This window comes from Ursus maritimus, unplaced genomic scaffold (assembly GCF_017311325.1).
Source record: "Ursus maritimus isolate PB19 unplaced genomic scaffold, ASM1731132v1 scaffold_17, whole genome shotgun sequence".
In the NCBI taxonomy this organism is placed as follows: Eukaryota; Metazoa; Chordata; class Mammalia; order Carnivora; family Ursidae; genus Ursus; species Ursus maritimus.
The window spans coordinates 35,880,601-35,903,037 of record NW_024424119.1 but is presented as its reverse complement, the minus strand read 5'-3'; the positions used below and the strand labels follow the sequence as shown (position 1 = coordinate 35,903,037).

Sequence of the window (22,437 nt, the reverse complement as noted above, 5' to 3'; positions counted from 1 at the left end):
GTGCAAAGCATTGGTCTTGTCTCTAGGGAGATGCAGAGGTGAGCCACTGCTGCTGTGCTCAGGAAGCAAGGTGACTGGCAGCTTTACAATGAGAACAGGGATAATAACCATCATAACCACAGCTCTCATTTATTGAGCACCTGCTGTGTACCAGGCATTGCACTGGGTACTTTGATGAGATTACCCTCTCTCCTGCCCTCTGGCCTTTAGCCATTGACTTGTCTACTCTTCCATAAGCACGGGATGTGCTCCCAGCTCAGGGTCTTGCCCTGTTTCCTCTACCTGGACTCTTCTTTGCCCAGATGTCCATGTCTCATTCCCTCACCTCATTCAGGTTTCTGCTCAATATCCCTTTATCTGGCAGGTCTGTCCTGACCACTCTGGGTAGACCAGCAGCACATTCACCCTCACCCCTCCCCACCCCACTTGTTTGCCTTTGTAGCACTTGTCACCCCTGACAAATTATATAGCCATTTGAGATTGCCTGGGAATCAGACAGTTGCAATAGCTGCACAACTTCGTGATGTATTAAAAACCAAGAGTGAATTTTATAATACGTGAATTACGCCTCAATACAGCCGGTTCAGTAAACTAACAGAATGAAAATAATTTGTCTTTTTTTCCCCCTCTGGGAGGCAAGCTGGACTTTATTCCATTTTCAGGTGTATTCTTGGGGCCTAAAGAAGCACAGAGCACAGAGCTGTTGGTGTTTTTTATTCCGTCGATGATTATCAGTTTTTCCTAGAAGTCAAACAGAATAACTCCTGGCACAGGTTGTCTGCTTCTCAAAAAATTCATTGGAATCCTTTCTCTTTTTCTTTTTTTTTTTTTCCAGTCAATTGCAATGTCATCAAACTGAGAAGTAAAAGAATAAAAATACTTAACTGATAGGCATTTCTAGGTTCACACACACTGGCTCTGCCAATTAGTGTACAACCTCAATGAATAACTCATTCTTTTGAACCTCAGTTTCTACATCTATAAAATGGGGGATCATAATATATTATTGAGTTCTTATGAGATTATACTGCAGAATACACATGGAATGTTCTAGCAGCATCTAAACGTATACTAAGTGGCCAAGAAATGTTTTCATATCTGCCAAAACACCAGATCTTGAGGATACTCAAATTGTGTCTGCAGGTACAATAAAACAAATAAATCCCACTTCCAAGATGTGTGAACCCAGATTGCAAAGCAATGAGAAAATGCCATGACTGCCCTTCCACTGGATGTCTAGTTACATTCCCACTTCACTTCCCATCTTCATGAATGCAGACCTCTTTACTTCCACACCATGGGACTTGCTCAGCACAGCAGAGTAGAGACAGTGCTGGTTTTCCTTCTCAGACAGACCTAGGTTTGAACCTGAGATCTGCCTAGCTGTAACCTTGAGCAAGGAACTTGAATTCTATGATCCTCAGCTTCTTTATCTATTCAGTGGGAATTACATGCATCTCTCTAGCCTTCTCTCTCTCTCTCTCTGGATGAGTCTAAGTGGAATGAAATAGACAGGAAAACACCGTATACGTTCCTAATAACCTAAGTGCCTTCTATTCCCTGCCCTGTTCACTGGGTGCCATCTTTAAGGATTGTTCAGAAAGCTTTCCCTCATTTACTATTCAATCATCCAATAATGAATGAGTGCCCACCCTTGTGCCAGATGCTGGGCTTTGAGGGAACATGAGTTCATGAGACAGATGATCATTCAACCCTTGCCCTTGCAGAGTGTATAGTCTGCAGGTCCCCAGGCAGAAGCACACTCTACTCTACCCTTGTGCCACATTCCAAGAGGTCAGTAAGACCCGGGCTCAGGAGGAGCAAGCAGCCCTCTAATCCTTCCTCTTCTGTCCTCTCATGGTTCCAGAAATCTAGGCATTCGAAGGTCTGGAGGGAGGAATCTTTGGTCCCTCCTCTTGATATACAAAGGAATGAAGGCAAACCATCTCTCTAGCTTCTGAGAGTTCTGGGTTCTTTAAAAAGATGAAATCTGATTCTGGGCCTCAAAGGCCAATGGTGCAAGAAGCTGGGCTGCCATTAGACAGGACCCTAATCTTAGGCAGCATTAAAGGAACACCAGATGAATCATCCACACTCAGAAATAGTATCCACCTATTACTAAGATGATTAAATAAATAAATAAATAAATAAATTTTTTAAAAAAACAGATGTACCATTTCAGTGAATTTTCTCTGCAAGACTGAGGTTTTCTTTCCAAAAGGGGACTTCTTCCTTATTCTGTAGACCAATAGCCTCATTGGAAACAAAGGCATTAATCCTCACAGGTAATAAGGTGATTTAAACCTTTGTGTAGAATGCAACTCAACTTGACTCCTAGCCTCTCCCTGTAAAAAGCCCTGTGCAAATATCAGGGCACTTTCATTGCTTGCCCTTAGTCACAGTTTGGTGGGAAGAACACATCCTTCCTTCCAGGAGATGCAGGCTATACCACACTTGGGAAAGAAATGGAGTCCACCCTGGTCCTTGACATCAGCTCGGACCTTTTGGCCTTGAAAGACGAACTTCCGGGCTGTCACAAGTCTCCATTGCTAGGTAACACTGTGTCCCTATAAATTTATATATTAGATCTGCTTTCAAAGTTTGCACTGGCACTATCTAAATATAACATTTGCCACATGGATCAGTTTCTCTCTTAAAAACATCAGATTGTTTCATATGTAATAAGAAATTATTTTATAACAAATCACTCATGCATAATCTCATTTAATTTCCACAACAGTCCTGTGAGGTAGGTATAATCCTTTTTATAGGGGAAGAAACCAAAACATAGTAATTTTCTAAGTAATAAAATCAAGCTCCAAATCCAGATCCTTAGATTTCCAATCCTGTATTTTTCATCTGCTCCACAGCTGTCTTGCAACATTTTCCTGGAGCCCTCTTGGAAACGATATATTATACACACACACACACACACACACACACACACACACACTATATATATATAGTATACATATATAGTAAAGATATATATGATTGCTCTTCTTTCATGGGCAATAATGAGAAACGAAAGTACAGGTTAGCCATGAGGAAGCAGAAAACAGTACTCCCTCTTTTTTTCTGCCTAGCCCTTTTGCCATTCTCCTGAAAATTTAAAGTAGTTTTAATGAATTGAACTTTCTTTAGAATGCTCAGTCTCCACCTGAAGAATCAGTATGGATTCTGTTTTCCACATTTGTAAGTGAACCACTGCAAGAGAGATCCCTGGGCAGGGAAATGATCTGGGGCTCCCAACAACAGCCAGAACCACTTAGGAAGGGCAAACTTTCTTGAGGAGTGCCCACAGAGCCAGCCAAGTTCCACTGTGATGTAAGAATACATACACACACATTTCTTTCTTCATGGTTTTGGGCAATAGATAAGTTCTGAAGAGTTGCATGAAATCACATGTCTATCACATCACTCAATAAATGGTTGTAACAAATAATCTTTTGGGAGGAGTATATAATTGTCTTTTTCTCCCCTTTGTACTTCACACTTCTTCATTCATGATTTTCCCACAATTTACATCTGTTCCCATTCTGAAATACCTTTCTTTACCTATTGGCTCCTGAACTTCTTAGAACACATGGTTATAAAAGAATAAAACAGAGGATTTTTTTAAGTTATCACATTCCTGGATACGCTGTTTGTACACTCTACCAATATTCAGCCCAGAGCAAACCATCCCCCACAGAGCTCAGAGCTGAAGGACAGCAGAGATCAGGCACCCCAGAATCTGACCATCTAACCCCAATTGCAAAGTATGTGGAAGAATCTGGAGGAATCTGCTGCAGAATGGGCTTACCAACAGTTGTTTATCAACTGCTTTTCATCCTACTTCCCAAACATACACAAGGCTCTGGAGCAAGGACCAGGGAAGATAATTTCAAGGAGGAGAAGGAAATGCCACGCCCATGGCCACGTCAGCGCCTCATCTCATTGCTCAGGAGCACATAACCGGCAGCAGCAATTACTGAAGGGGTGTGGACGGCCTACTGTTGACTGCGGCTTCCTTTTCAAATCCATGCCCCTGAGCCTACTTTACTGAAAAGTGAATGTAGCTTTCTCCACTCTCCAACCTGAACCTATTATCACTTAATTTTCCTTAAATAGTCCAGGACCATGGTGAAAAAAAAAAATTTAGTAACACAACATTTTTTTTTTTACTAAGAAACATAACAAAATTCAACATGTACACACTAGTCTTTATTTAAAACCTCTTCCACAGTATATCTGAAATTTGTGAAAGCTTTTCTGGGTCAATATTTAAAATCAGCTTTCAGGGGTGCCTGGGTGGTTCAGTCAGTTGAGTGTCTGACTCTTGGTTTCAGTGCAGGTCATGATCTCAAGGTCATGAGATTGAGCCCTGCATCAGGCTCCACGCTCAGCACAGAGTCTGCTTCAGCTTCTCTCTCTCCCTCTCCCTCTTCCCCTCCCCATGCTTCTCCCCACCCTCTCTTTCTCTCTAAAATAAATAAAAAATCTTAAAAAAAAAACAGCTTTCACTGCCAGTGTCAAAATGAGGTAAAATATGGAAATAGCTTCAGCCAGCAACATATTCTCTCAAAATGTGTTTCCTCAAAGCATAGCAAAAAGAACATGAAGTGAAAATCAGAAGACCTGGATTTTCCAGATCATTGTTTCCCTCTATGATTTGCTATGGGACATTGGGTAAGGAACTTTCTCTCTCTGGAGCTCAGCTTTTCCATTTCAAAACAAGGAGTTTCCATTTCAGAAACTTTCCTTACTTCCTTCCTCCCTCCCTTCCTCCTTTCCTTCCTTCTCTTCCTCTTTTCCTTTCCCTTGTCCTTCTCTCTTCTCTTATTTTTTCTTTTTTTCAAACAATAGAGCCCCACACCCAAATGAAATCCCATTTGATTGGCCAACATATTAGCTGTGAAAGTGAAGCTGCTCTTTTTGTAGCTCTCCTCATTGGTCTCCTCTTTGTCTTTAAGAGTGCATATGGCAGCCAACAAGCAACCTAGATCTCCTTAGAACCCAGTTTACTAAAAGAAGAAGAAGAAGAAGAAGAAGAAGAAAGGAGGAGGAGGGGGGAGGGGGGAGGGGAGGAGGAAGGGAGAAGAGGAAGAAGAAGAAGAAGAAAATATTGAACTACAGGATGAGAACCCATACTGTACAGTGCAAAGTGTGTGCACTTTGGAATCAGAAAGACCTCAGTTCAAATCCCTACTCATGTCTGCTTTCACTAGGGTATGACTGAAGAACCATTTTACATGACTTCCTCCTTGAGCCCTCATCTTTTCATCTGTAAAATGGGAATAACAATATCTATTAAATAAGGTTACCCTGAGGATTAAATAGAAGGATTATTAAAGGATGAGTTAAATCACTAGCATACAATAGGGGCTCAATAAATAGAACCAATTGTTTTTTACTGAGAAGACCTGGTGTCCCACCAAATACCTGTAGTCTTGGTGTAATTATTAATAACATATCCTTTCACCCTTAAAAGGTCCTGGTTTGGACAATAAATTTTATGACTGTTTAAACCATCTCCTAAAGTCACCTCTCCAGTTTTGACTCTGGGGCTCTCAAAACATGCAGGAGTCTACTGGTTGAGTCTTAGAATCCCACAAGGAGTCAAAGATAACTAACTTCTCATTGTCAAGGCACGAGAATGCAGTTGGTGCCACTACAGGGGCAGGCAGGCAGCTCACAAAGATGAAAGAAACATTTGTTTAATGGTTTTATACTTCAAAAGGGGAGAGATCCCCTTGACCCAATAACACAAATTCCATGGGCATACGCAAGCGGTGTCAGAGTGGAAAAGAGCCAGGAAAGCCAGCATTTACGTGTTAAGAGGATATGTATTTGGAGTAAGCAATCTCATTCATTTCATGTCTCCTACAATCCTGGTGTTTCCCTTCCTTGTTGAACATAGCAGGGCAATCCACTCGCGTGGTTGGGAAATGAAACACTTGAATTGTAAACTCAGAGCTGGGCATAAGAGAACACTGATCTTAAGAGTGTATGCTGATACAAAGAAATATGTGCATCTGAGTAGGTATTGTGTGTGTTTGTGTATGCCTTGTGGTTAAAATTAAGCAAATCCATTATGAGCCAACAAACATTTGTGGACTTCTTTTAGTGTTAGTGATTCCACTCCCAAACCATTGGCTTATTTGTAGACTTGACTAGTCTCTTCTTTAAAAACTAACCACTTCAAAATTGTTTTAAGCTTCTGAACATCAGCCTTGAGAAGAAGAGAGTAAATACCCGCATCACTTCTCACTTTGGCAGGCTCGACAAACAGCATTTTGTAGAGTTAACAGCCCTTAATAGAGACTCTCACTGCTATTAGTTAAGCAAATAGGCATTAGGTTGAGGAAGGCAATCAGTGACGCATCTCCACAGTAACTGATTGCTATCCAAGTTGGCCTCAGCTGACGTGGTGCACATTACACCCCAGCACCTTCTGAGGGAGCTGGTGGTGGCCATGCCATTTCAGCGCTGGATCTATGCCCCAAGCTAGGCTGACATTATCAGAGATTAATATTGCTTTATAAGTAAGGTACATCCTGGAAACTGGGACCTCTAGTCTTCTAGGCATTATGATGCTATTTACATAGAAAAAACTAAAGGTAAAACTGAGGCAGAGCTGAATTATTCTGCCTCATGGAAGATAGAAGGACGAACATATGGAAGTGGGGAGGGGAGTGGGCATTGAGATGGAGGAAAACGGGGGTCAACAAGGCTGGGGAAGAGGGAGAAGAAAACCCATGACCCTAGCATATGCCATGTCCTAGAACCAGTTTTGAGGAATGAAAATATTTCAGGAGAATGTTGTAAATTATTTGCTCTGCGATGTGCAAAGCAATCTCCCTCCTGCATCTCCCCTCAGGAATCCTGAGTAAAGAGGTGCTGGAAGCCTTCTTCACATTGGCAAGGATGAAACCAGTGAGAGGACTCGAAAAAGCAGAGTAAGAAGATGAAGGATGGTGCCCATCTGGCCTCCACATGTGGGCTCCATCTCCTAACACAGCCTGTTACACAAAACAGGTGTTTAACAAGCATTTGTCAAACAAATGAAATAAGTCCTGGGGAAAAGCTCTGAAGGAAGGCCTTGGTTCCTACCACCACAGAGGCCCGACAAGGGTAGAAAGAGAAACAAAGAGGCCTTTTCCTTACTGGTTTGCAAAGGCAAATCCTGGCCTGCTTAACTCCATGCTAACACAGCACACAAGTGTCGGCTGAGAAAGAGCTCATAGGGCCAAAGATCTCTTCATGACTTAGCTTTGGGTGTTTGGCTTTTGTCACTGTTTTGGAAAGTCTGAGCAAAGACAATAAAGAGGGCATTCAAAATATAGACAGAAAACTTCCCACATACCACCCATCCTGATGTGCATGGCACTGATCTAAAAGCAAGTAGAGCAAAGAACCTCCATAAGACGCCCAGCTGGTTGAGTGAAATTTTGCCCTGAGTTCCATGTGTTCTAAGCCAAAGTGACAGACATAGCCTGGGGGCTCCATTCGCAGTTCAGATTTGCACAGCTCAGCTGCTTCCCTTCCCTCAGCTCCTCCCTCGGGTCTTTTCCTTTGCTTGGAAGCTATATATATTTCTAAACCAACAGAATTCACTTTAATGACTTCAGAAACGACTGTCCCAGGACTCACACTGACTCATAGTGAGACCTAGGGAAGAAGCAGGAGCAAGTACTTTCTTCCTCTAGTGCTCTTGTGGTGGGATGGATAGCCTTTGTTTTTATCTGCCCAGCATCCTTTCTGCCTTTGGCAGAGCTCTTTTCTTCATTCTGTGCCACCCCATTAGAGCGATAGTCTCTACATCTACCAGCATCCCCTTCCTGATCACAGGGTCGGTCATGGGACTCCAGATCAGCCCATCTCAGTGCTCTGTGCCTTTAGCAACAGTGATTGGTCTAGGTGCATTCGTCTCATCCAAGCAAGGCCCATCCAAGTCTTGCCTGGATGGATAAATAGGCATTGGAAGTTAATAAGCTAGAAAACATGTGACCCTGGAGCCCCAGTGGCCAGAGCCTATCCATAGAATCAGACCCATACCCAGAAGGATACTGAGCTAAGGGGTGAAGAGAGGCTGAGCTCTGATGTCGCAGCTGGAACCCCTAAACCCAGCCTGAAGGTAGATCACCCATGGAGTTGCCAGATACACAGAATTTCATTTGTTTGTTCATTTATGCTTAGGCTAGGTTCAAGTTGGATTTCTACAACTTAAAATGGAAAATGTTGTAATGAATATAAGGCCAGTGATGGGTATTAAGGAGGGCACATATTGCATGGTGCACTGGGTGTTATACGCAAATAATGAATCATGGAACATTGCATCAGAAACTGGCAGTGTACTGTATGGTGACTAATATAACAAAATAAAAATTATTTAAAAAAAGAATATAAGTGAATATAAGATGTTTGTATTCAAGTAAACTTCATGCAGCAAAATGGAATCACCATCACAATTATTGCCTGAACACCCTTTCAGAGTCAGGACCTGTACCAGGACACTAAGTGTGTATCTCATATGAATGTCCCGCTGAACAAACGAAGGCGCCCGAGACTTAGAGAGGTTGCTTGACTTGGACAAAAATCACAGAGGTAATGGATGGAGGAGGGGGGATCCTAATCTACATCTCGGGGTGTACTCACTTCACTCTATGGTCCCAAAGGAAGAGTATATACAACAGCTTCATCATGTGGAATCAGCAACTCTTTTGCGCTTATTTAGTTAAGAAGATGCCAGTCCTTCGCTGTGAAGCTTGGGCCCTCGGCACAGCCCCGTTTGTCCTACACAAGGCTCTAAGCTTTCAAACAAGGCTCCTGAGGGAGGCAGAGTCCAGGCGGGAAACCACGGGTGGTGAGGCCTCTGTACTGGTCTATTGGGCTGCCTGTGCCACATGCCAGGTAATCTAGAGGCTTGCTCTGCCATCGGCACTTGCTGGCTGAGGGTGGGAGGTGGGGCAAACACTGAGATGGTGAGTTCATCCAGGACCAGCCACTTTCTTGGCCCCCAGTGAGCTCATCCAGACTTTGCTGAAGTGAAGAAGCTCAGGAGGGGGATGGCTCTTAATATATTGGAAACAGGACTTGAGCATATCCCCAACCCCCATGTTTGACGGACTCTACCCATCCTCCTACTCCCTCTCCTACCTCCCCCTCAGATGGGGCAGGAGAATAGCAGTCTATGAAATACATTCCAAAGGCCCACTGATGAGGTTTCCCTTTATTTGCATGTCAATTCCCATTCCCAGTTGTGAAAAATGCATGGTTTCCCATATTTAAATTCCCATTCCAAGTTTGGAAAAATGCATGAATGTAGCCTTGCACTACCATTCATTGCTGCTGCGACTTTGGTCAAGCTACGTAGGCTCTCCAAGCCTCCGTTTGCTCTTCTGAAAATGGGAACAAGGCCACCCACCCAAAGGCATCACGAGAATTTCGGGATGTGCCATCATTCCTCCTGGAGCTTGGCATGGGGCAGATGTTCCATGATGGTAAACATTGTCAGGGCTTCCCAAGAGTGTTCATGGGAACGAACTTAATGCATGCGGGGCCCTGGCTCCTCTGCCTAATCTTCAGTTGGCGCCTATTAAAGAGCCAACTTCTTTCAAATGGGGCGGGAAGTGAGTGATGGCTCTTTCCATTTTCCTGTATTTTAGAATCCCCACAAAAAAATCCGTGGCCACAGTCGGATATATGGGGCAGAGCTATATCCTAACATCATGGAATTCCTACTCCAGCCTAATAAACAATTGTGTGAATGACTTTGATGCCAAGGTGAGTGGTGGGCTAATTGTGGGGGCTATGGAGGAGGAGGAGATAAGAAGCCCCAAACACTTTCTAAGGTGGCAGCCTTTTTTTGTGGCATCTCCCACTCTGTCAAGACCCAGGGCGTACCCCGTGTATCTACCTCTAGTGTGTGTGGGGGGGTGGAAGCATCAGGAAATTGATTTTCAATCCTGAGTGTATGCTATGAATCACCTGGGGATCTTGTCAAATGTGGATTCCCACTCAGTGGGAATGGGGTGAACCCTAAGATTCTGCCTTTTTAACAAATGCCCAGGCAATGTTGAGGCTTCCAGCCCAGGAACCACATTTTAAGACTAGCAAGGCTCCAGGACATAAGAAGTTCATAGTACAATGAATCATGGAACACTACATCAAAAACTAATGATGTACTGTATGGTGACTAACGTAACATGATAATAATAATAATAATAAAAAAGAAGTTCATAGTAAATGTTTGCTAATTAATTAGTAATAGATACATTGATGACTGAACATACAAGTGACTAATACGGGGAGAAAGATTATAATGAAAATTCTATTATCCAAGCTAGACGGGGGTTAAAGACCGTAACTTCTATGGGGCGCCTGGGTGGCACAGTGGTTAAGCGTCTGCCTTCGGCTCAGGGCGTGATCCCGGCGTTGTGGGATCGAGCCCCACGTCAGGCTCCTCCGCTAGGAGCCTGCTTCTTCCTCTCCCACTCCCCCTGCTTGTGTTCCCTCTCTCGCTGGCTGTCTCTATCTCTGTCTAATAAATAAATAAAATCTTTAAAAATAAATAAATAAAGACCGTAACTTCTAGACTTCCAGACTTGACATTTAACCCCCACCCCCTGCATGTTCCTTTGACTCTGTTGCTTTATTTCTTTCTCTCCTCAATCACAGGGCAGTAGAAAGAGCAAAGTCACTATCTCTAGTATAATCCCTGAGTCTCAGTGCCCAAACCTATACAACGGGAATAATACCGTTTATCTTACAGTTGTTGCAAGGAGTAAATGCCTCAGAAGAGGAGCTCGAGAAATGGTGGCTCCTATTATGTAATTCGTTCATTTGAGGAGATAACAAATTTCTCTCCTGTGCATAGAAGGAACAGCGGGAGAATATTACTTGCATACATGAGCTAGCGCTGTCCCGAAGCATTTGAGGTCCATAGTGTTATGCCAATTTCACAGACGGGGAAACTGAGCCTTAAAAAGAATCAGCGACTCTTATCCAAGGTCACAAAGCTGAGTAAGTGGCAGGGAGCAGTTGTGTCTGATTCCAAAGACGCATTCTTCCCCCACCATCCTGCCTCTCCCCTGTGCCCCGGTGCGGGCAGCATGCCCCATCTGAGCACAGTGCTCCACAGTCAAAGGCTGTGGGGATTAGCTGTCAAGCCTCCAATTCCACCCAAGTCCGGGCTCATTCCTTGGCTGGGAAGCAGACAGCCTGTTTACACGACACAGGTCTGGGATGGCAAAGTCCTCAGTGCCTGCCTGTTTGTCTGCTTTTGCCTTCTCCTCTCACTTGGACCTTCAGTGAGTCAGTTTTGGTCAAATCCAAGGACAGTCTGTGCTGAGCGCACTCCAACTTACCGGGAAGGTGTCTGAATCCCTGAAGGTCACTGGGTGAAAGTGTCAAAGTAGACAGACAGATGACCTCTCACATCCTTGTGGGAGGGAGCTGTTTGCCGAGCAAAGGGTTCAAGGACATCCTCTCTCCGAGTCCCAAACAGGCCTGAATCACTGCCCCCGCTTTCCGACCACAGATGTTTTCTTGCTCACAGCCAGGTTCCAAATGGAGCAGGATCTGCCAGAATGAGCTCTACAAGAGACCAAGAGGAAAGAAATGTGAATCTGACACGTTGTTTCCACCTCCATAAATCCAGCCTCCCGGTCCAGAGCCCGATCCCGCCTCAGTATTCCCCCTCCTGCGGCAGCAACAACTAATTTCACCATTCCCCAGAGATTCCTGCTCCCCTGCTATAGCACGGAATCGCCCGGGGACATGGCTGCCATGTGCGCAATCCCGCTTCCACGCACCCCTGGCTTCTTGTGGGGGCCATACAACTGCTTCTGACCAACCAGCGGAAGTGATGTGTCTCCCTCCTGGGCCAAGGCATGCCTCCTCCGCCCTCTCTTTTTTCATCCCAGAGAGAGAGAAGTCACAGGTGGAAGGAGCTTATGTCTCTGACTCACCATGTGGAAGGCTTCCTGCCGACCAGGAACACCCACATAGACAGCTTGGTGAGTGAGGAATAAAGCTTTATTATTTTGAAGCCACTGAAACTTTCAGATTTGTTTGCTAGAGCAAGTAAAATGTGAGTACACCCCAGGGTTGGGAAATAGCAGCATAGACTCGGATTGGATCCTTGGTATGGTGTGCAGCACACGGTGCTCAGAACTTCATCCCTGGGATCTCACAGAACCCTCATATGACTCTGGAAGATAATTTCCAGCCCCATCTTCAACCACAGAAACCCCGGCTCTGGGATAGTAGACTGTTTGTTCCATATCATATGGCAAGGAAGCAGCAGCTATAGGGTTCCAACAAATTTCTTTCTGACAACAGATGCAAGAAGCCTTCCCTTTAGCCACTTCTGGACAGTGCAATCCTGAGGTCCCGAAGAAAGAGCATCTTTCTACTGTCATCCCTGGGCAAGAGTGCATGAACCCAACTTCTTTATTTGTTTATAGGGCTCCTCCTGTACAGGCCCCCACCTGGGATCTGGGGAAGATGAGGACGGGAAAGAAGAGTAGAAGCTGATTCCTCATCACCTTAATCTGGCCACCCACGGAACAAAGAGAGCCCTTGCAGGGATTGATACACCTTTTCTAAACCCACTCCTAGATCTGGTACGGACCCCAAAGGGGTAGCAGCAAGTTTGGATGAAGTCCTTTTGGAGTGAAATGTAGTTTTTTAAAGTGAGTCTTAAGCTTGCTGTTGAGGAGCACCTGGGTGGCTCAGTGGGTTATGGGTCTGCCTTCAGCTCAGGTCATGATCGAGGGTCCTGGGATCGAGCCCCATGTAGGGCTCCCTGCTCAGCAGAGAGCCTGCTTCTCCCTCTCCCTCTGCTGCCCCCACCCTGTTTGTGTGCTTTCAATCTCTCTTTCTCTCAAGTAAATAAATAAAATCTTTAAAAAAAATTAAAGTTCGGGTTGGCAAGTCATAGTGAAATAGAGTTCCGGTAAATTTCCCAATTGAGGTGACTCAAAACTATTTAAATTAAAATGTACAAAGGTGGCCAAATTGTAAGGTATGAATTATGCTGTACTGAATTCAATGCAGGCTCACCAAGGACAACCCCAGGGGGTGCTTATGACACAGCAGTAACACTGTACTGAAGTACAGAAAATACAGACCTTGGAGTAAGAAGCTGGAGGTCTAAAACTCACTGGCTTAATGTCTTGAGCGAGACACACCTTTCAGAGCCCTGGCTTCCTCATTTCTGAAGAGGGGATGAGAGTGGGGAAACTGCAATCCTCTCTTCCTTACGGTGTTTGCAGATTTCCCTATCTTTTTCATCTTCGTGCTTAGCACCTTGTCCTTGAGCTATTGCAGCAGGAGAAAGGAGAGAGTGGTCCCAGGACCTTCCGCTCCTGCTCCCCCCTCATTGTGCCCAGTGAGAGAGCTCTTCTGCTTAACCCATCTAGAGTTCCCCAACATCCTCAGGATAAAACCCAAGCTCTTCAGACTGCCATTCAAAGTGTTCCATGATCTAACCCTGACCTTCATTACTACCATCCATTCCTTTATCCAATCCTTCATCCTACGCTTGATCCCCAAGGCAGGTTTCACACTTCCCTGTGCACCTTCCTCCTATTCGATCCTTTTAACTTCCCTGATATGTTCTTCCCTATCCTAATTGTTAGAAGTTCAAACCTTATCCATCTTTCAAGGCCGATGTCAATACAATCACTTCTAGAAATCCTGTCCTGATGTCCACAACTGGAACTTCCATCCCCACCTTCCAAGCTCAGGCGGCATGCTTCTTGGGGCCTAACACCTTTGATACTTGTTGACTCATAATTTGACCCCATTTTTTATCTCCCCTCCCAGCTCCTTAGAGAAAGAACTCCACCTGCTTCATCTATGCATTGTCCAGCACTTAGAGGTATACCTGGTACAACATCGGTATTTGGCAAGTTTACAAAGTTAATTCAAAATCGTAAGTCAAGGAAAGACTCAGAAAAGACAGCTGATAAGAGAGACTGAGACTAAGCCCTGCTGCAGTAACAAGTAAACCCTGACACTAATGACTTAATACAATAACAGATGGCCTCTCACTCCACTCCCAGTCCCTCTAGGGTCAGGCAGCTCCCCAGGGCAGAACTCCTCCAACCACTGAGGCAAGAATCCAGTCTCCTTCTATCCCTTATAATCTCTGTATACCAAGTGCTTCGGTTCCAGCTGTGCAGATAGCGCTATAAGATCATGGAAGTCAGCACAGGACACTTTAAGGCCACGCTGGAATTAGTGTCCATTTCTAATATTTGAAGGATTGTCTGTGAAACGAGCAGCACTGGCATCACCTGAGGGTTCACTGAAATGCAGAATCACAGGCCTCACCCCAAACCTACTGAACCTGAGTCTGCACGTTAACAAGATTCACCGGGTGATGGGTATGCACACCCCAGCATGAAAATCACTCATGGACACCATTTCTGCCCAAGTTCCTTCATCAGGAACTCAATCCCAGGGCTCAGACTAACTGAGGAAGCCTGGAAAAATGTTTCTATCCTGATGTCTAGAAGGGGGAAGTAGGTTTTTCTCACCATAGACACTGCCCAAGCGGCACGTAAGATGAAATGGATCCATTCCTACTTCCAGGTCAATCACGTCACGTAGAAACTCTGTACCTCAGTCACGTGCTCTGCCATAGTGGTTGGCGGGTGGAGTGTCTGTGCCTGGCTCAATAAGGAACAGGTTGTTTCAAGATGGTGGAATCTAGCAGAAGGGCCCGGAATTCCGATCTATCTGCAGAGATATGGAAGCCAGGTGAAAAAGCACATGAAAAAAACCTTTCAGCTCATGAAGTTGAAAGAACATTTAAATAGTGTACTCTAAAAAAAAAAAAGAGCTCCACATTGCTCCCACCAATGGTCATTCAATCAGTGGAAAGTCCATAAGCAGCCACAGTAGCAAGCTGGAATAATCCATTGTTCATTCTCTGTGAAGTTTTGACCTGTTAGACCCAGCTGTTTTCACAATTTCCATTGGTCATTGTTTCTGGTTCTCATTAGCTGAAATTTATTTTAATTATTCTGTGACTCTATTTTTTCCAGAACACAAGGATTTGAGGTTTGCATACTTTCATCTTTTATTTATGATTGGTTAATTAACCAGCACTGCATGGAAGGATGAGGAGAGCAGGAACATTTCAAAAATCCTTTTTTCATGTAAATGTGTAGACTACTTCACAAGAAAACTCAGATCCTTTGTAATATTTGTTCTTGATGGCATTTTACTTGGGAAATACTGGTAAGTCAGCTCTGATCTTAAATTTTAAAGCCTTTCATTAAAATAAAAAAAGAAAACATAATATTTCACAATATAAATTTGCTTCATTTTGCATGTGCCAAACACAGAAAAAAAAATCAACCTTAAAGCAATCAAAATTTCCCCATCAACACTGAGCATGTAATTTTTATAGCAGAACATCCCTTGTCCAAATACATTATACTTTTATTTTTAAACCATGGGGAAATAAATGATTTAGAAACTCAGTAGGAAAAGAAAATAAATCCTTAAAAAGTATGTATTGTGGAAAGTATTTTCTAGTGCTAAGTATGAATTGACACTTCACATCCACGGGTATGATTTCGTATTACGAGTCAATATCATGTTGCATAATTCACTTAAGATCTGCAAGGGTGAATGGGTAACATGCATATGTATGCCATCAGACATGGGATAACTTCTGCATTGTTAAAGGGCCATATATCTTTTCCTTTTGCTTTCATATGAGGCTAGACTGCCACTCTTGACGGACCACCCCTCTCATGGCTGCAGCAAGTCGACGACTTCCAAGTCTCTCTCTCCAGAATCCACCTTGCTCTTGAGCTTCATACTTACATACCAATTCAGGGAAGGACACCTTTATTTCCAGAAGGACCCCAAATTTGTCCCCAAAGTAGACTGCCATCTTCTCCTAAAATTTCTTATTCCTTCTTGTATTTTCTAAGCAAGTACTCAAATATTTGCTGAATTAATGAGGGACAGAGGGATTCATTCTTCATTTTCCTCATTTTTATTTCCACAGAATTAATATGATCCTTTATATACATTTGTTAGCTCCACCCACTCTCCCCCCTCAAAAATAACCTGAAGTGCCTTAAAAGAATCTACAAGATAATACAAAGGAAATGGTTAAAGAAATGACGGGAATGGGAAACGGCTAGCAATGTTGAAAGAAGCCAGAGGAAGACTGATTCCCCACATGGCATAGCAGGAAGTGGGGATACAAATCAGGTTCTGAGCTTTCCAAAGGCTAAAAGCAAAGTGGGAAACACTTATCAAGGATGTATGATTCACAGTGTCTGTCAGATTAAAGGAAATGCCAGCTGTTTGAGAGGAGCATGATTTTATTACGTAACAAAAGCAATGCCAGCACATGTGGGTGGTATACGCTTCCATATGGGATGACTTTGGCCTAATGAAACCTCTTCAGTTGCCCACCTTGTCTATTTGACAATTAGGTAAGTAAAAATGGACTTAGGTAAATGCCTTAGTGAATACCTAAATTAACCTTTCCTTGAAGGCTGTCTGAAAAAGAGTGGAAGTGGGCAAAGAGTAATCTCCGTGGTCTTTTCTACTGCTCTGAGTACATGATTCTAAGTGTCCTCTAGCATCCTAAGATGAAATGCAAGTCCAATACAGGTTTCCCCGCCCTCCAAAAGTAGAAGGTGCCTCTGAAACCTTTCCTAAGCCAAAATGAAGTAAAGCAAAGAAGCAATTGCCATTAATTTATATGGAAATTTTTTTAGCATTCCCAGACCCCCAGGATGACCCCTCTTAGGCTTTTCTGATACCTTAGGACACATCTTGCTAACAGTGCACGGACTAACTGGAGATAAAGCACAGATCCTCACAGATGCAGCTCAGAGCTCTGGCGGCTTGATGCTGAGATGCAGAGTGTACCGAGTGTACTTCCTGGGGAAGGAGCTTGGCGGGGGGCCACTCCTGCTGCTGGGGGTGTGCACCCTCTAAAGGCTCCCTGCAATACAAATGCTGAATGCTATTTTAGCTTTTCACCTTTTTTTGCAAAAGCAAAAATCCTCTTCAGATTTACTTTGGTTCACAAAAACAGGTCCTAATGTGGATAGATATTTCGGTAAAGTGAAGTAGCGTATGTGAACTTTTGAAAAAAGAGGGTTACCTATGTAAAGTATATTTTGGTGAATCAAGGTCCTTTGTGGTCTGGCTTCAATTTCCTCTTTTGCCATGTAAATGTCATCGACACTGCCAACACTTACTATTCCTTAGACAGCGTGCTCATCCCACTGGTTCTTGCTGGTGCTGTGCCCCCTGCAAAGCACACTTTCACCCCAAATCTCTGTCTCATATTCCTGTCTACCTCATACAAAACCCAATTTCTTCCATGGACTCTTCCCTGGCTCTGGAATTGGGAGCTCCCTCCTTCAGGCTCCTATCCTACATACATGCTCCTCAGCTCCCACATTTATCCACAGCATATCAAGATTCCCTGCTCAGTGGCTGTTCCCACATACAACAAGTTAATATTTATTGAGCACTTCCTATGTATTAAGAGCCAGAGGCTTTAGTATATATCATTCTCTTTGATTCTTATGTTAGTTTTCTGTTGGAATAACAAATCAACCTTACACAACCTTACACAATAAGCATTTATGGTGGGTCAGTCTCTGTGGGTCAGGAATGTGGATGTGGCTTAGCTGGATGACACCGACCCAAGGCCTTGTAAGATGCTGCTGCCAAGCTGGCTGGGGCTGTGGTGTCATCTGAAAGCTGGGAATTTGGTAGAGGTCACGTGGGGATTCGTTTTACTATGCTTTTTACTTTCGTATATATTTGAAATTTTTCATAATAAAAAGTTAAAATAAAATCTGAAGTTACATAACATTTCTAAGTCAGGTCAGGGAGGAAGAAGAAACTATGGGGAAAATTCCTCAATGAAGCCCCACAATACATCTTTGAAGGAGGCTTTAATATCCCAGTTTGTAGATAAGGAAACCAAGGCTCTTTGAGATGAGAAGGCTCTAAAGTTGGGATTTGTAGCCATGTCTGCTTGGCTCTAAGGCCAACATTTGCTCCACTATACCACACTAACATATACAAATGCTATCTCTGCAACTAAAATCCTCAGATTGCCCTGGATTCCGGGAACACATGAGATTACATTAATGCCCACCCTCCCAGCCTTCATTGTCCCCACCTGAGGTCTCCCCCAGTTACCTGGGTGTCTCACCTGAGCACATAATGTGTGCCAGGTACTAGCCCTTAATATCAACTCATCTTCACAATCTCTCTGATAGGTAGGTATTGTTACTCTCCTTTTCCAGAGATGGGGTTGCCCCTTAAAGAGATGAAGTCACATCTCAAGCCACATAGCTAGACGAGGTGGAGTTCAGATTTGAATCTAGGGATGTCGGATTCAAAATGATTGCTGTGTTTATAGAGCATTTAGAACAGTGACCTAATAACAGGAAAAAAAATCCACACTAGCGGTTGGATGGCTTCAGTGTCAGCCACTTTTCTTGTTGCTTACCAATGAGATCTTTCTCAGATTGCTTTCTCTCTCCCACCCATGGTCTTCACATTATAGAAGAGAAGCTATTCTCAATGTCCCTTAAGGTGGGGTTTTCAAACCATAGGTCAGACCCAGGAGCAAGTAATCAAATCAACAGGGTCACCACAAACATTTACAAAAAGAAAGAAAAAGAAAAGAAAAAAACACACCAGAGTAAAGATGAGTTGTTTCGTGAAGAGGCATATGCATACACGTGCACACACGCAAACATATACAGGTATGTTGTGTGTGTGTGTGTGTGTGTGTGTGTGTGTGTATGAATGTACTGGGTCATGATGTAATATCAATTAGCCCTTGTGGGTTGTGGTCAAGAGTTTGAAAGTTAGTGCTTTAATGCATCTTTCAGATGAGGGACTTCAGGCTGAATTAAGTCTGACAATTTGTGAATGCAAACCACTAGTTTCCTGGAGATTCTAGACCAACAGAAAAAGGAGAACTTTAGACTCAGCTTTGGATTTGAATCTTTGGATGTATGAATCTTTGGATTTAAATCATTCCTACTTCTGACTGTATGCCCTTGGACAAGTCATTTTACCTTTTTGGGCTATGGTTTCATCATCCATAAAATGCAATTAATAATGCCCATCTTAGGGGAAAATAATGAGGCTTAAATGAGAAAACAAACACTTAGCAAAGTTCATAGTGCATTGTAATGCCCCAAAAATGTTAATTATAATAATTATTATTAATTTTAATATTTTTATGATGACCAGCATCATTATTTTCAAATTGCATTGAAATTATTTGTTCACATGTCTCTTCTGAGACTGGACTCACAAAGAAACCTAAGGTATTCTTTGTCATTGTATTTCCAAAACACATTTTATTCAATGCAAATTGATTATGTGGACAGCACTCCAAAGTTAGAACTTGAACCAGAAGGTATAAAGACTATTCCATACACCCTCAATAAACTTATAGAAGACTTTCATTCAGTTAAGAGCTCTTTGAAAAGAGAATTCACTATCTTGAAAAGGAATGATGAAGACTAAGCACCACAAGGCATTTCACCATTACAAGGTAAGGCCGTGCACATTACTTTATTCAATCTCACCACCACACTGCAAGGGAAGTATTATTCTCATGCTCCATGCTACAGATGTGGAAACTAGAGTTCAAAGAGGTAAAATGACTTGTCTGTGCCATAGAACCATGACTTGACTTCGAGCTTATGTCCTTTCCCTTGCATCAAAGATTCTAAAAAATATTAGGCTGTATGCAAGAACAACCAGGGATCTGTTGTGCAGGTGATTCTGACTCAGGAGGTCAGAAAAAGGCTACTCTTCTCACCCACTGGGTCTCTTAGAGATACCCACTCACAAGCAAGGGCTTGATTTTATAGCCTGGCAAACTCATGAGCACATTTGCAGAGGCTGTTCTCAGTTACGATGGGCACATTGACAGTTGGAATCTGGAAGACTCAGTTTCATTTTGCCTCTTGACCAACCCTTAGGCCCTAGTGCTGACAGTGGTGAGAGGAGCATCTTGGGATTGCCTGTCCTCTCTGGCTGACTGTGCACAGCCAGGGGTGGGACCAGCCTAGATCTGCACTACATCGTGGAGGTGCCAGAGTTCTGAAGGACTTAGGGAGAGTGAAGGTCTGTCCTCAGAGAAGCCACCCTCAACTCCTTCAGCCAGAGTTGGTGGCCCCAACCATGGCTCCCAGATTCTTCGTGTACAGGGTGGTGTAATTGTTAGTTTACAAGCCTGCCTCCCAAAAAATAAAGGTGCAGGAGACTGCAAACAGAGGAATCACACCATATTCATCTTTCTGTCCAGTACCCAGTCCCAGGCAGTTAGCGGATACTCACTGTGTGAATGAATGAATGAATGAATGAATGAATGAATACAGAGCAAACAGAATCACAACTTACTCTGACTATGATGTATAATAAAAGTTTCCTATATGCTTTTGTCTTTTTCTAGTCATTAGGTTTGACCACCTCTAGAATTCAAAGGAGAAGATCTTTTTTTTTTTTTTGACCATGATAAAAACTTATTTTTCTTGGAATACTTTACAAACATAAAAAAGAACACTTCTTGGGAAGCTATAAATATGATGAACAATAAACTCTGTGGTTTGTGAGACATGAAAAACCATAAACTGTTTTTGAAAAGATAATTTTACTGGAAACAATATATTTGGAAACGAATTTGCCATCCCAATCACCAAATCTTGGCCTGCTAATCCCCTAGAGGAATATGGGCTACAAGGCTTTGTGGTGCAACCAACAACCAACACTTCACAGAGCGATTGCCCTGGGACAGGTCCTGTGCACACAGCAACCAGTTCAATGTCCTAACGGCACCCTCCTGGTCCCCCTCTGATAGAGGGGGCACATCCCCATCTGACTGCTGCAGTAACTGAGGGTCAGGAGTCACAGAGCTCGCAAGAGGTGGAGCTGGATTCAGACCCGGGTCCTTCTGAGTCTCCATCCCGCAGATTTCATGTAATACACAGATTTCTCTCAGTTCAGAGGTGTCATCATTAATCACTTTTAACTAACTCTACTCTAATACAGATCAATGAAAATCCAGACCAAGACAACGACAACAACAACAACAACCACCTTCCCTCCTCAAAGAACTCTCTTAAGCTCTTTTTCAGTTTCCCTTGCCAAGTTATTTAATAGGAACCATACTCTTTTGAGGAAAAGGCAAAGAATGCCATCTACTATGAGCTGTATAAAACATGCAAAATTCCCTGGTAACTGTTGCACCATCACCCTGAAGCCCTGAAGTCACGTGGACTTCTGGAAAAATCAGGCTGCAACAAAACATAAGTAAGGAATAAATGTTCAAATAAAGTTTGGAATGAATGGAAGGTGGAATCAAGAAAGTGCCTATAACTTACCACCCAGAGACTGAAGTATGCGAGTAACATTTACTTGGAGATATATATGGAATCACAGCGTGTACCATGTAATATGACATCATTTTGTTTTTCCATTTGACATTGAAGCAGACACATTTTTCCCATGCACTGAGGTAGTCTCCATGGATTTTACTCAGTTCAGAACACTCCGTCAAGGAAATGCCCATTAATTATTCATTCTTTTTTATTGTTGTTACATATTTAGCTTATATCTAGTTGTTAATTGCTCTATGCAATTCTGTGATGAACAACTTTGCAAACAGAGCTTTTTAAAAAACATCATGATCGTGACATTAGGATACATGCCCAGAAATGGAATCACAGGTCTGTTAGGTGTGAATAGCACATCAACTGCCAAAACACTCTCTGAGAGCTCGTGCCACGCTGTGCTTCATCACAACACATTTCCCTCCACTGCGCCCAGGGCCACCTTCCCCGGGAGCGACCTGTGCAGGTGCACAGAGCCCCGCACTCAGAAGGGCTCCCTGTTTGGTTTAATGTTCTGTTGGCATCATCTTGAAATTATTAACATGTGTTTCTAGGTATGCGTGATGGAACACAGGAACAGGCAGGTGAGCAGAGAGATCTGGGCAATGTGTGTGTCCACCTTTCCTTGTCTCCCATTCACATATAAAGTTGGCCATGCCTCATGAGGATAGCATTCCCATGGACCCCCACTGTGTGGAGTTCAGTGAAGCTCAAAGCAAATGTAAGATAGATGTGTTCCTTCTACAACTGAGTAAACTGGGAGGACCAGGGCACTGACTGTACTGAGATGCTTCTTACTAGAACCAGAACTTGCTTCCTGTGACCCACCAGCACTACCATGTGTTTTGGTTCCCTTTCCCTTTTGTCCACCTTACCCAACAGTGAGCCCAGGGTAGAGAAAGTCGGTGGAATGTACATAGATCAGGAAGAGAATTTAAAGAGTTGAGCTTGTTTTGTGCAGCATTTACACTAGGAAAATGAAAAGTATATGCACGCACAAACTATAGAATACAAATCTCCAGTGTAACAC

General features: G+C 43.3%; 1 long non-coding RNA gene across 2 annotated transcripts in view; it reads right to left on the bottom strand.

The window, feature by feature from the left end:
- The window catches only part of LOC103678552, a 131,942-nt gene extending 117,231 nt beyond the window's left edge, over positions 1–14,711 (bottom strand). For both annotated transcript variants that reach the window (XR_572717.2, XR_572718.2), the window contains exons 1-2: positions 14,532–14,711; positions 11,352–11,580 (exon numbers count right to left, since the gene is read on the bottom strand). This is a non-coding gene — a long non-coding RNA (uncharacterized LOC103678552). The remainder of the gene's footprint in view (positions 1–11,351; positions 11,581–14,531) is intronic.
- Between the last annotated feature and the right edge of the window lie 7,726 nt (positions 14,712–22,437).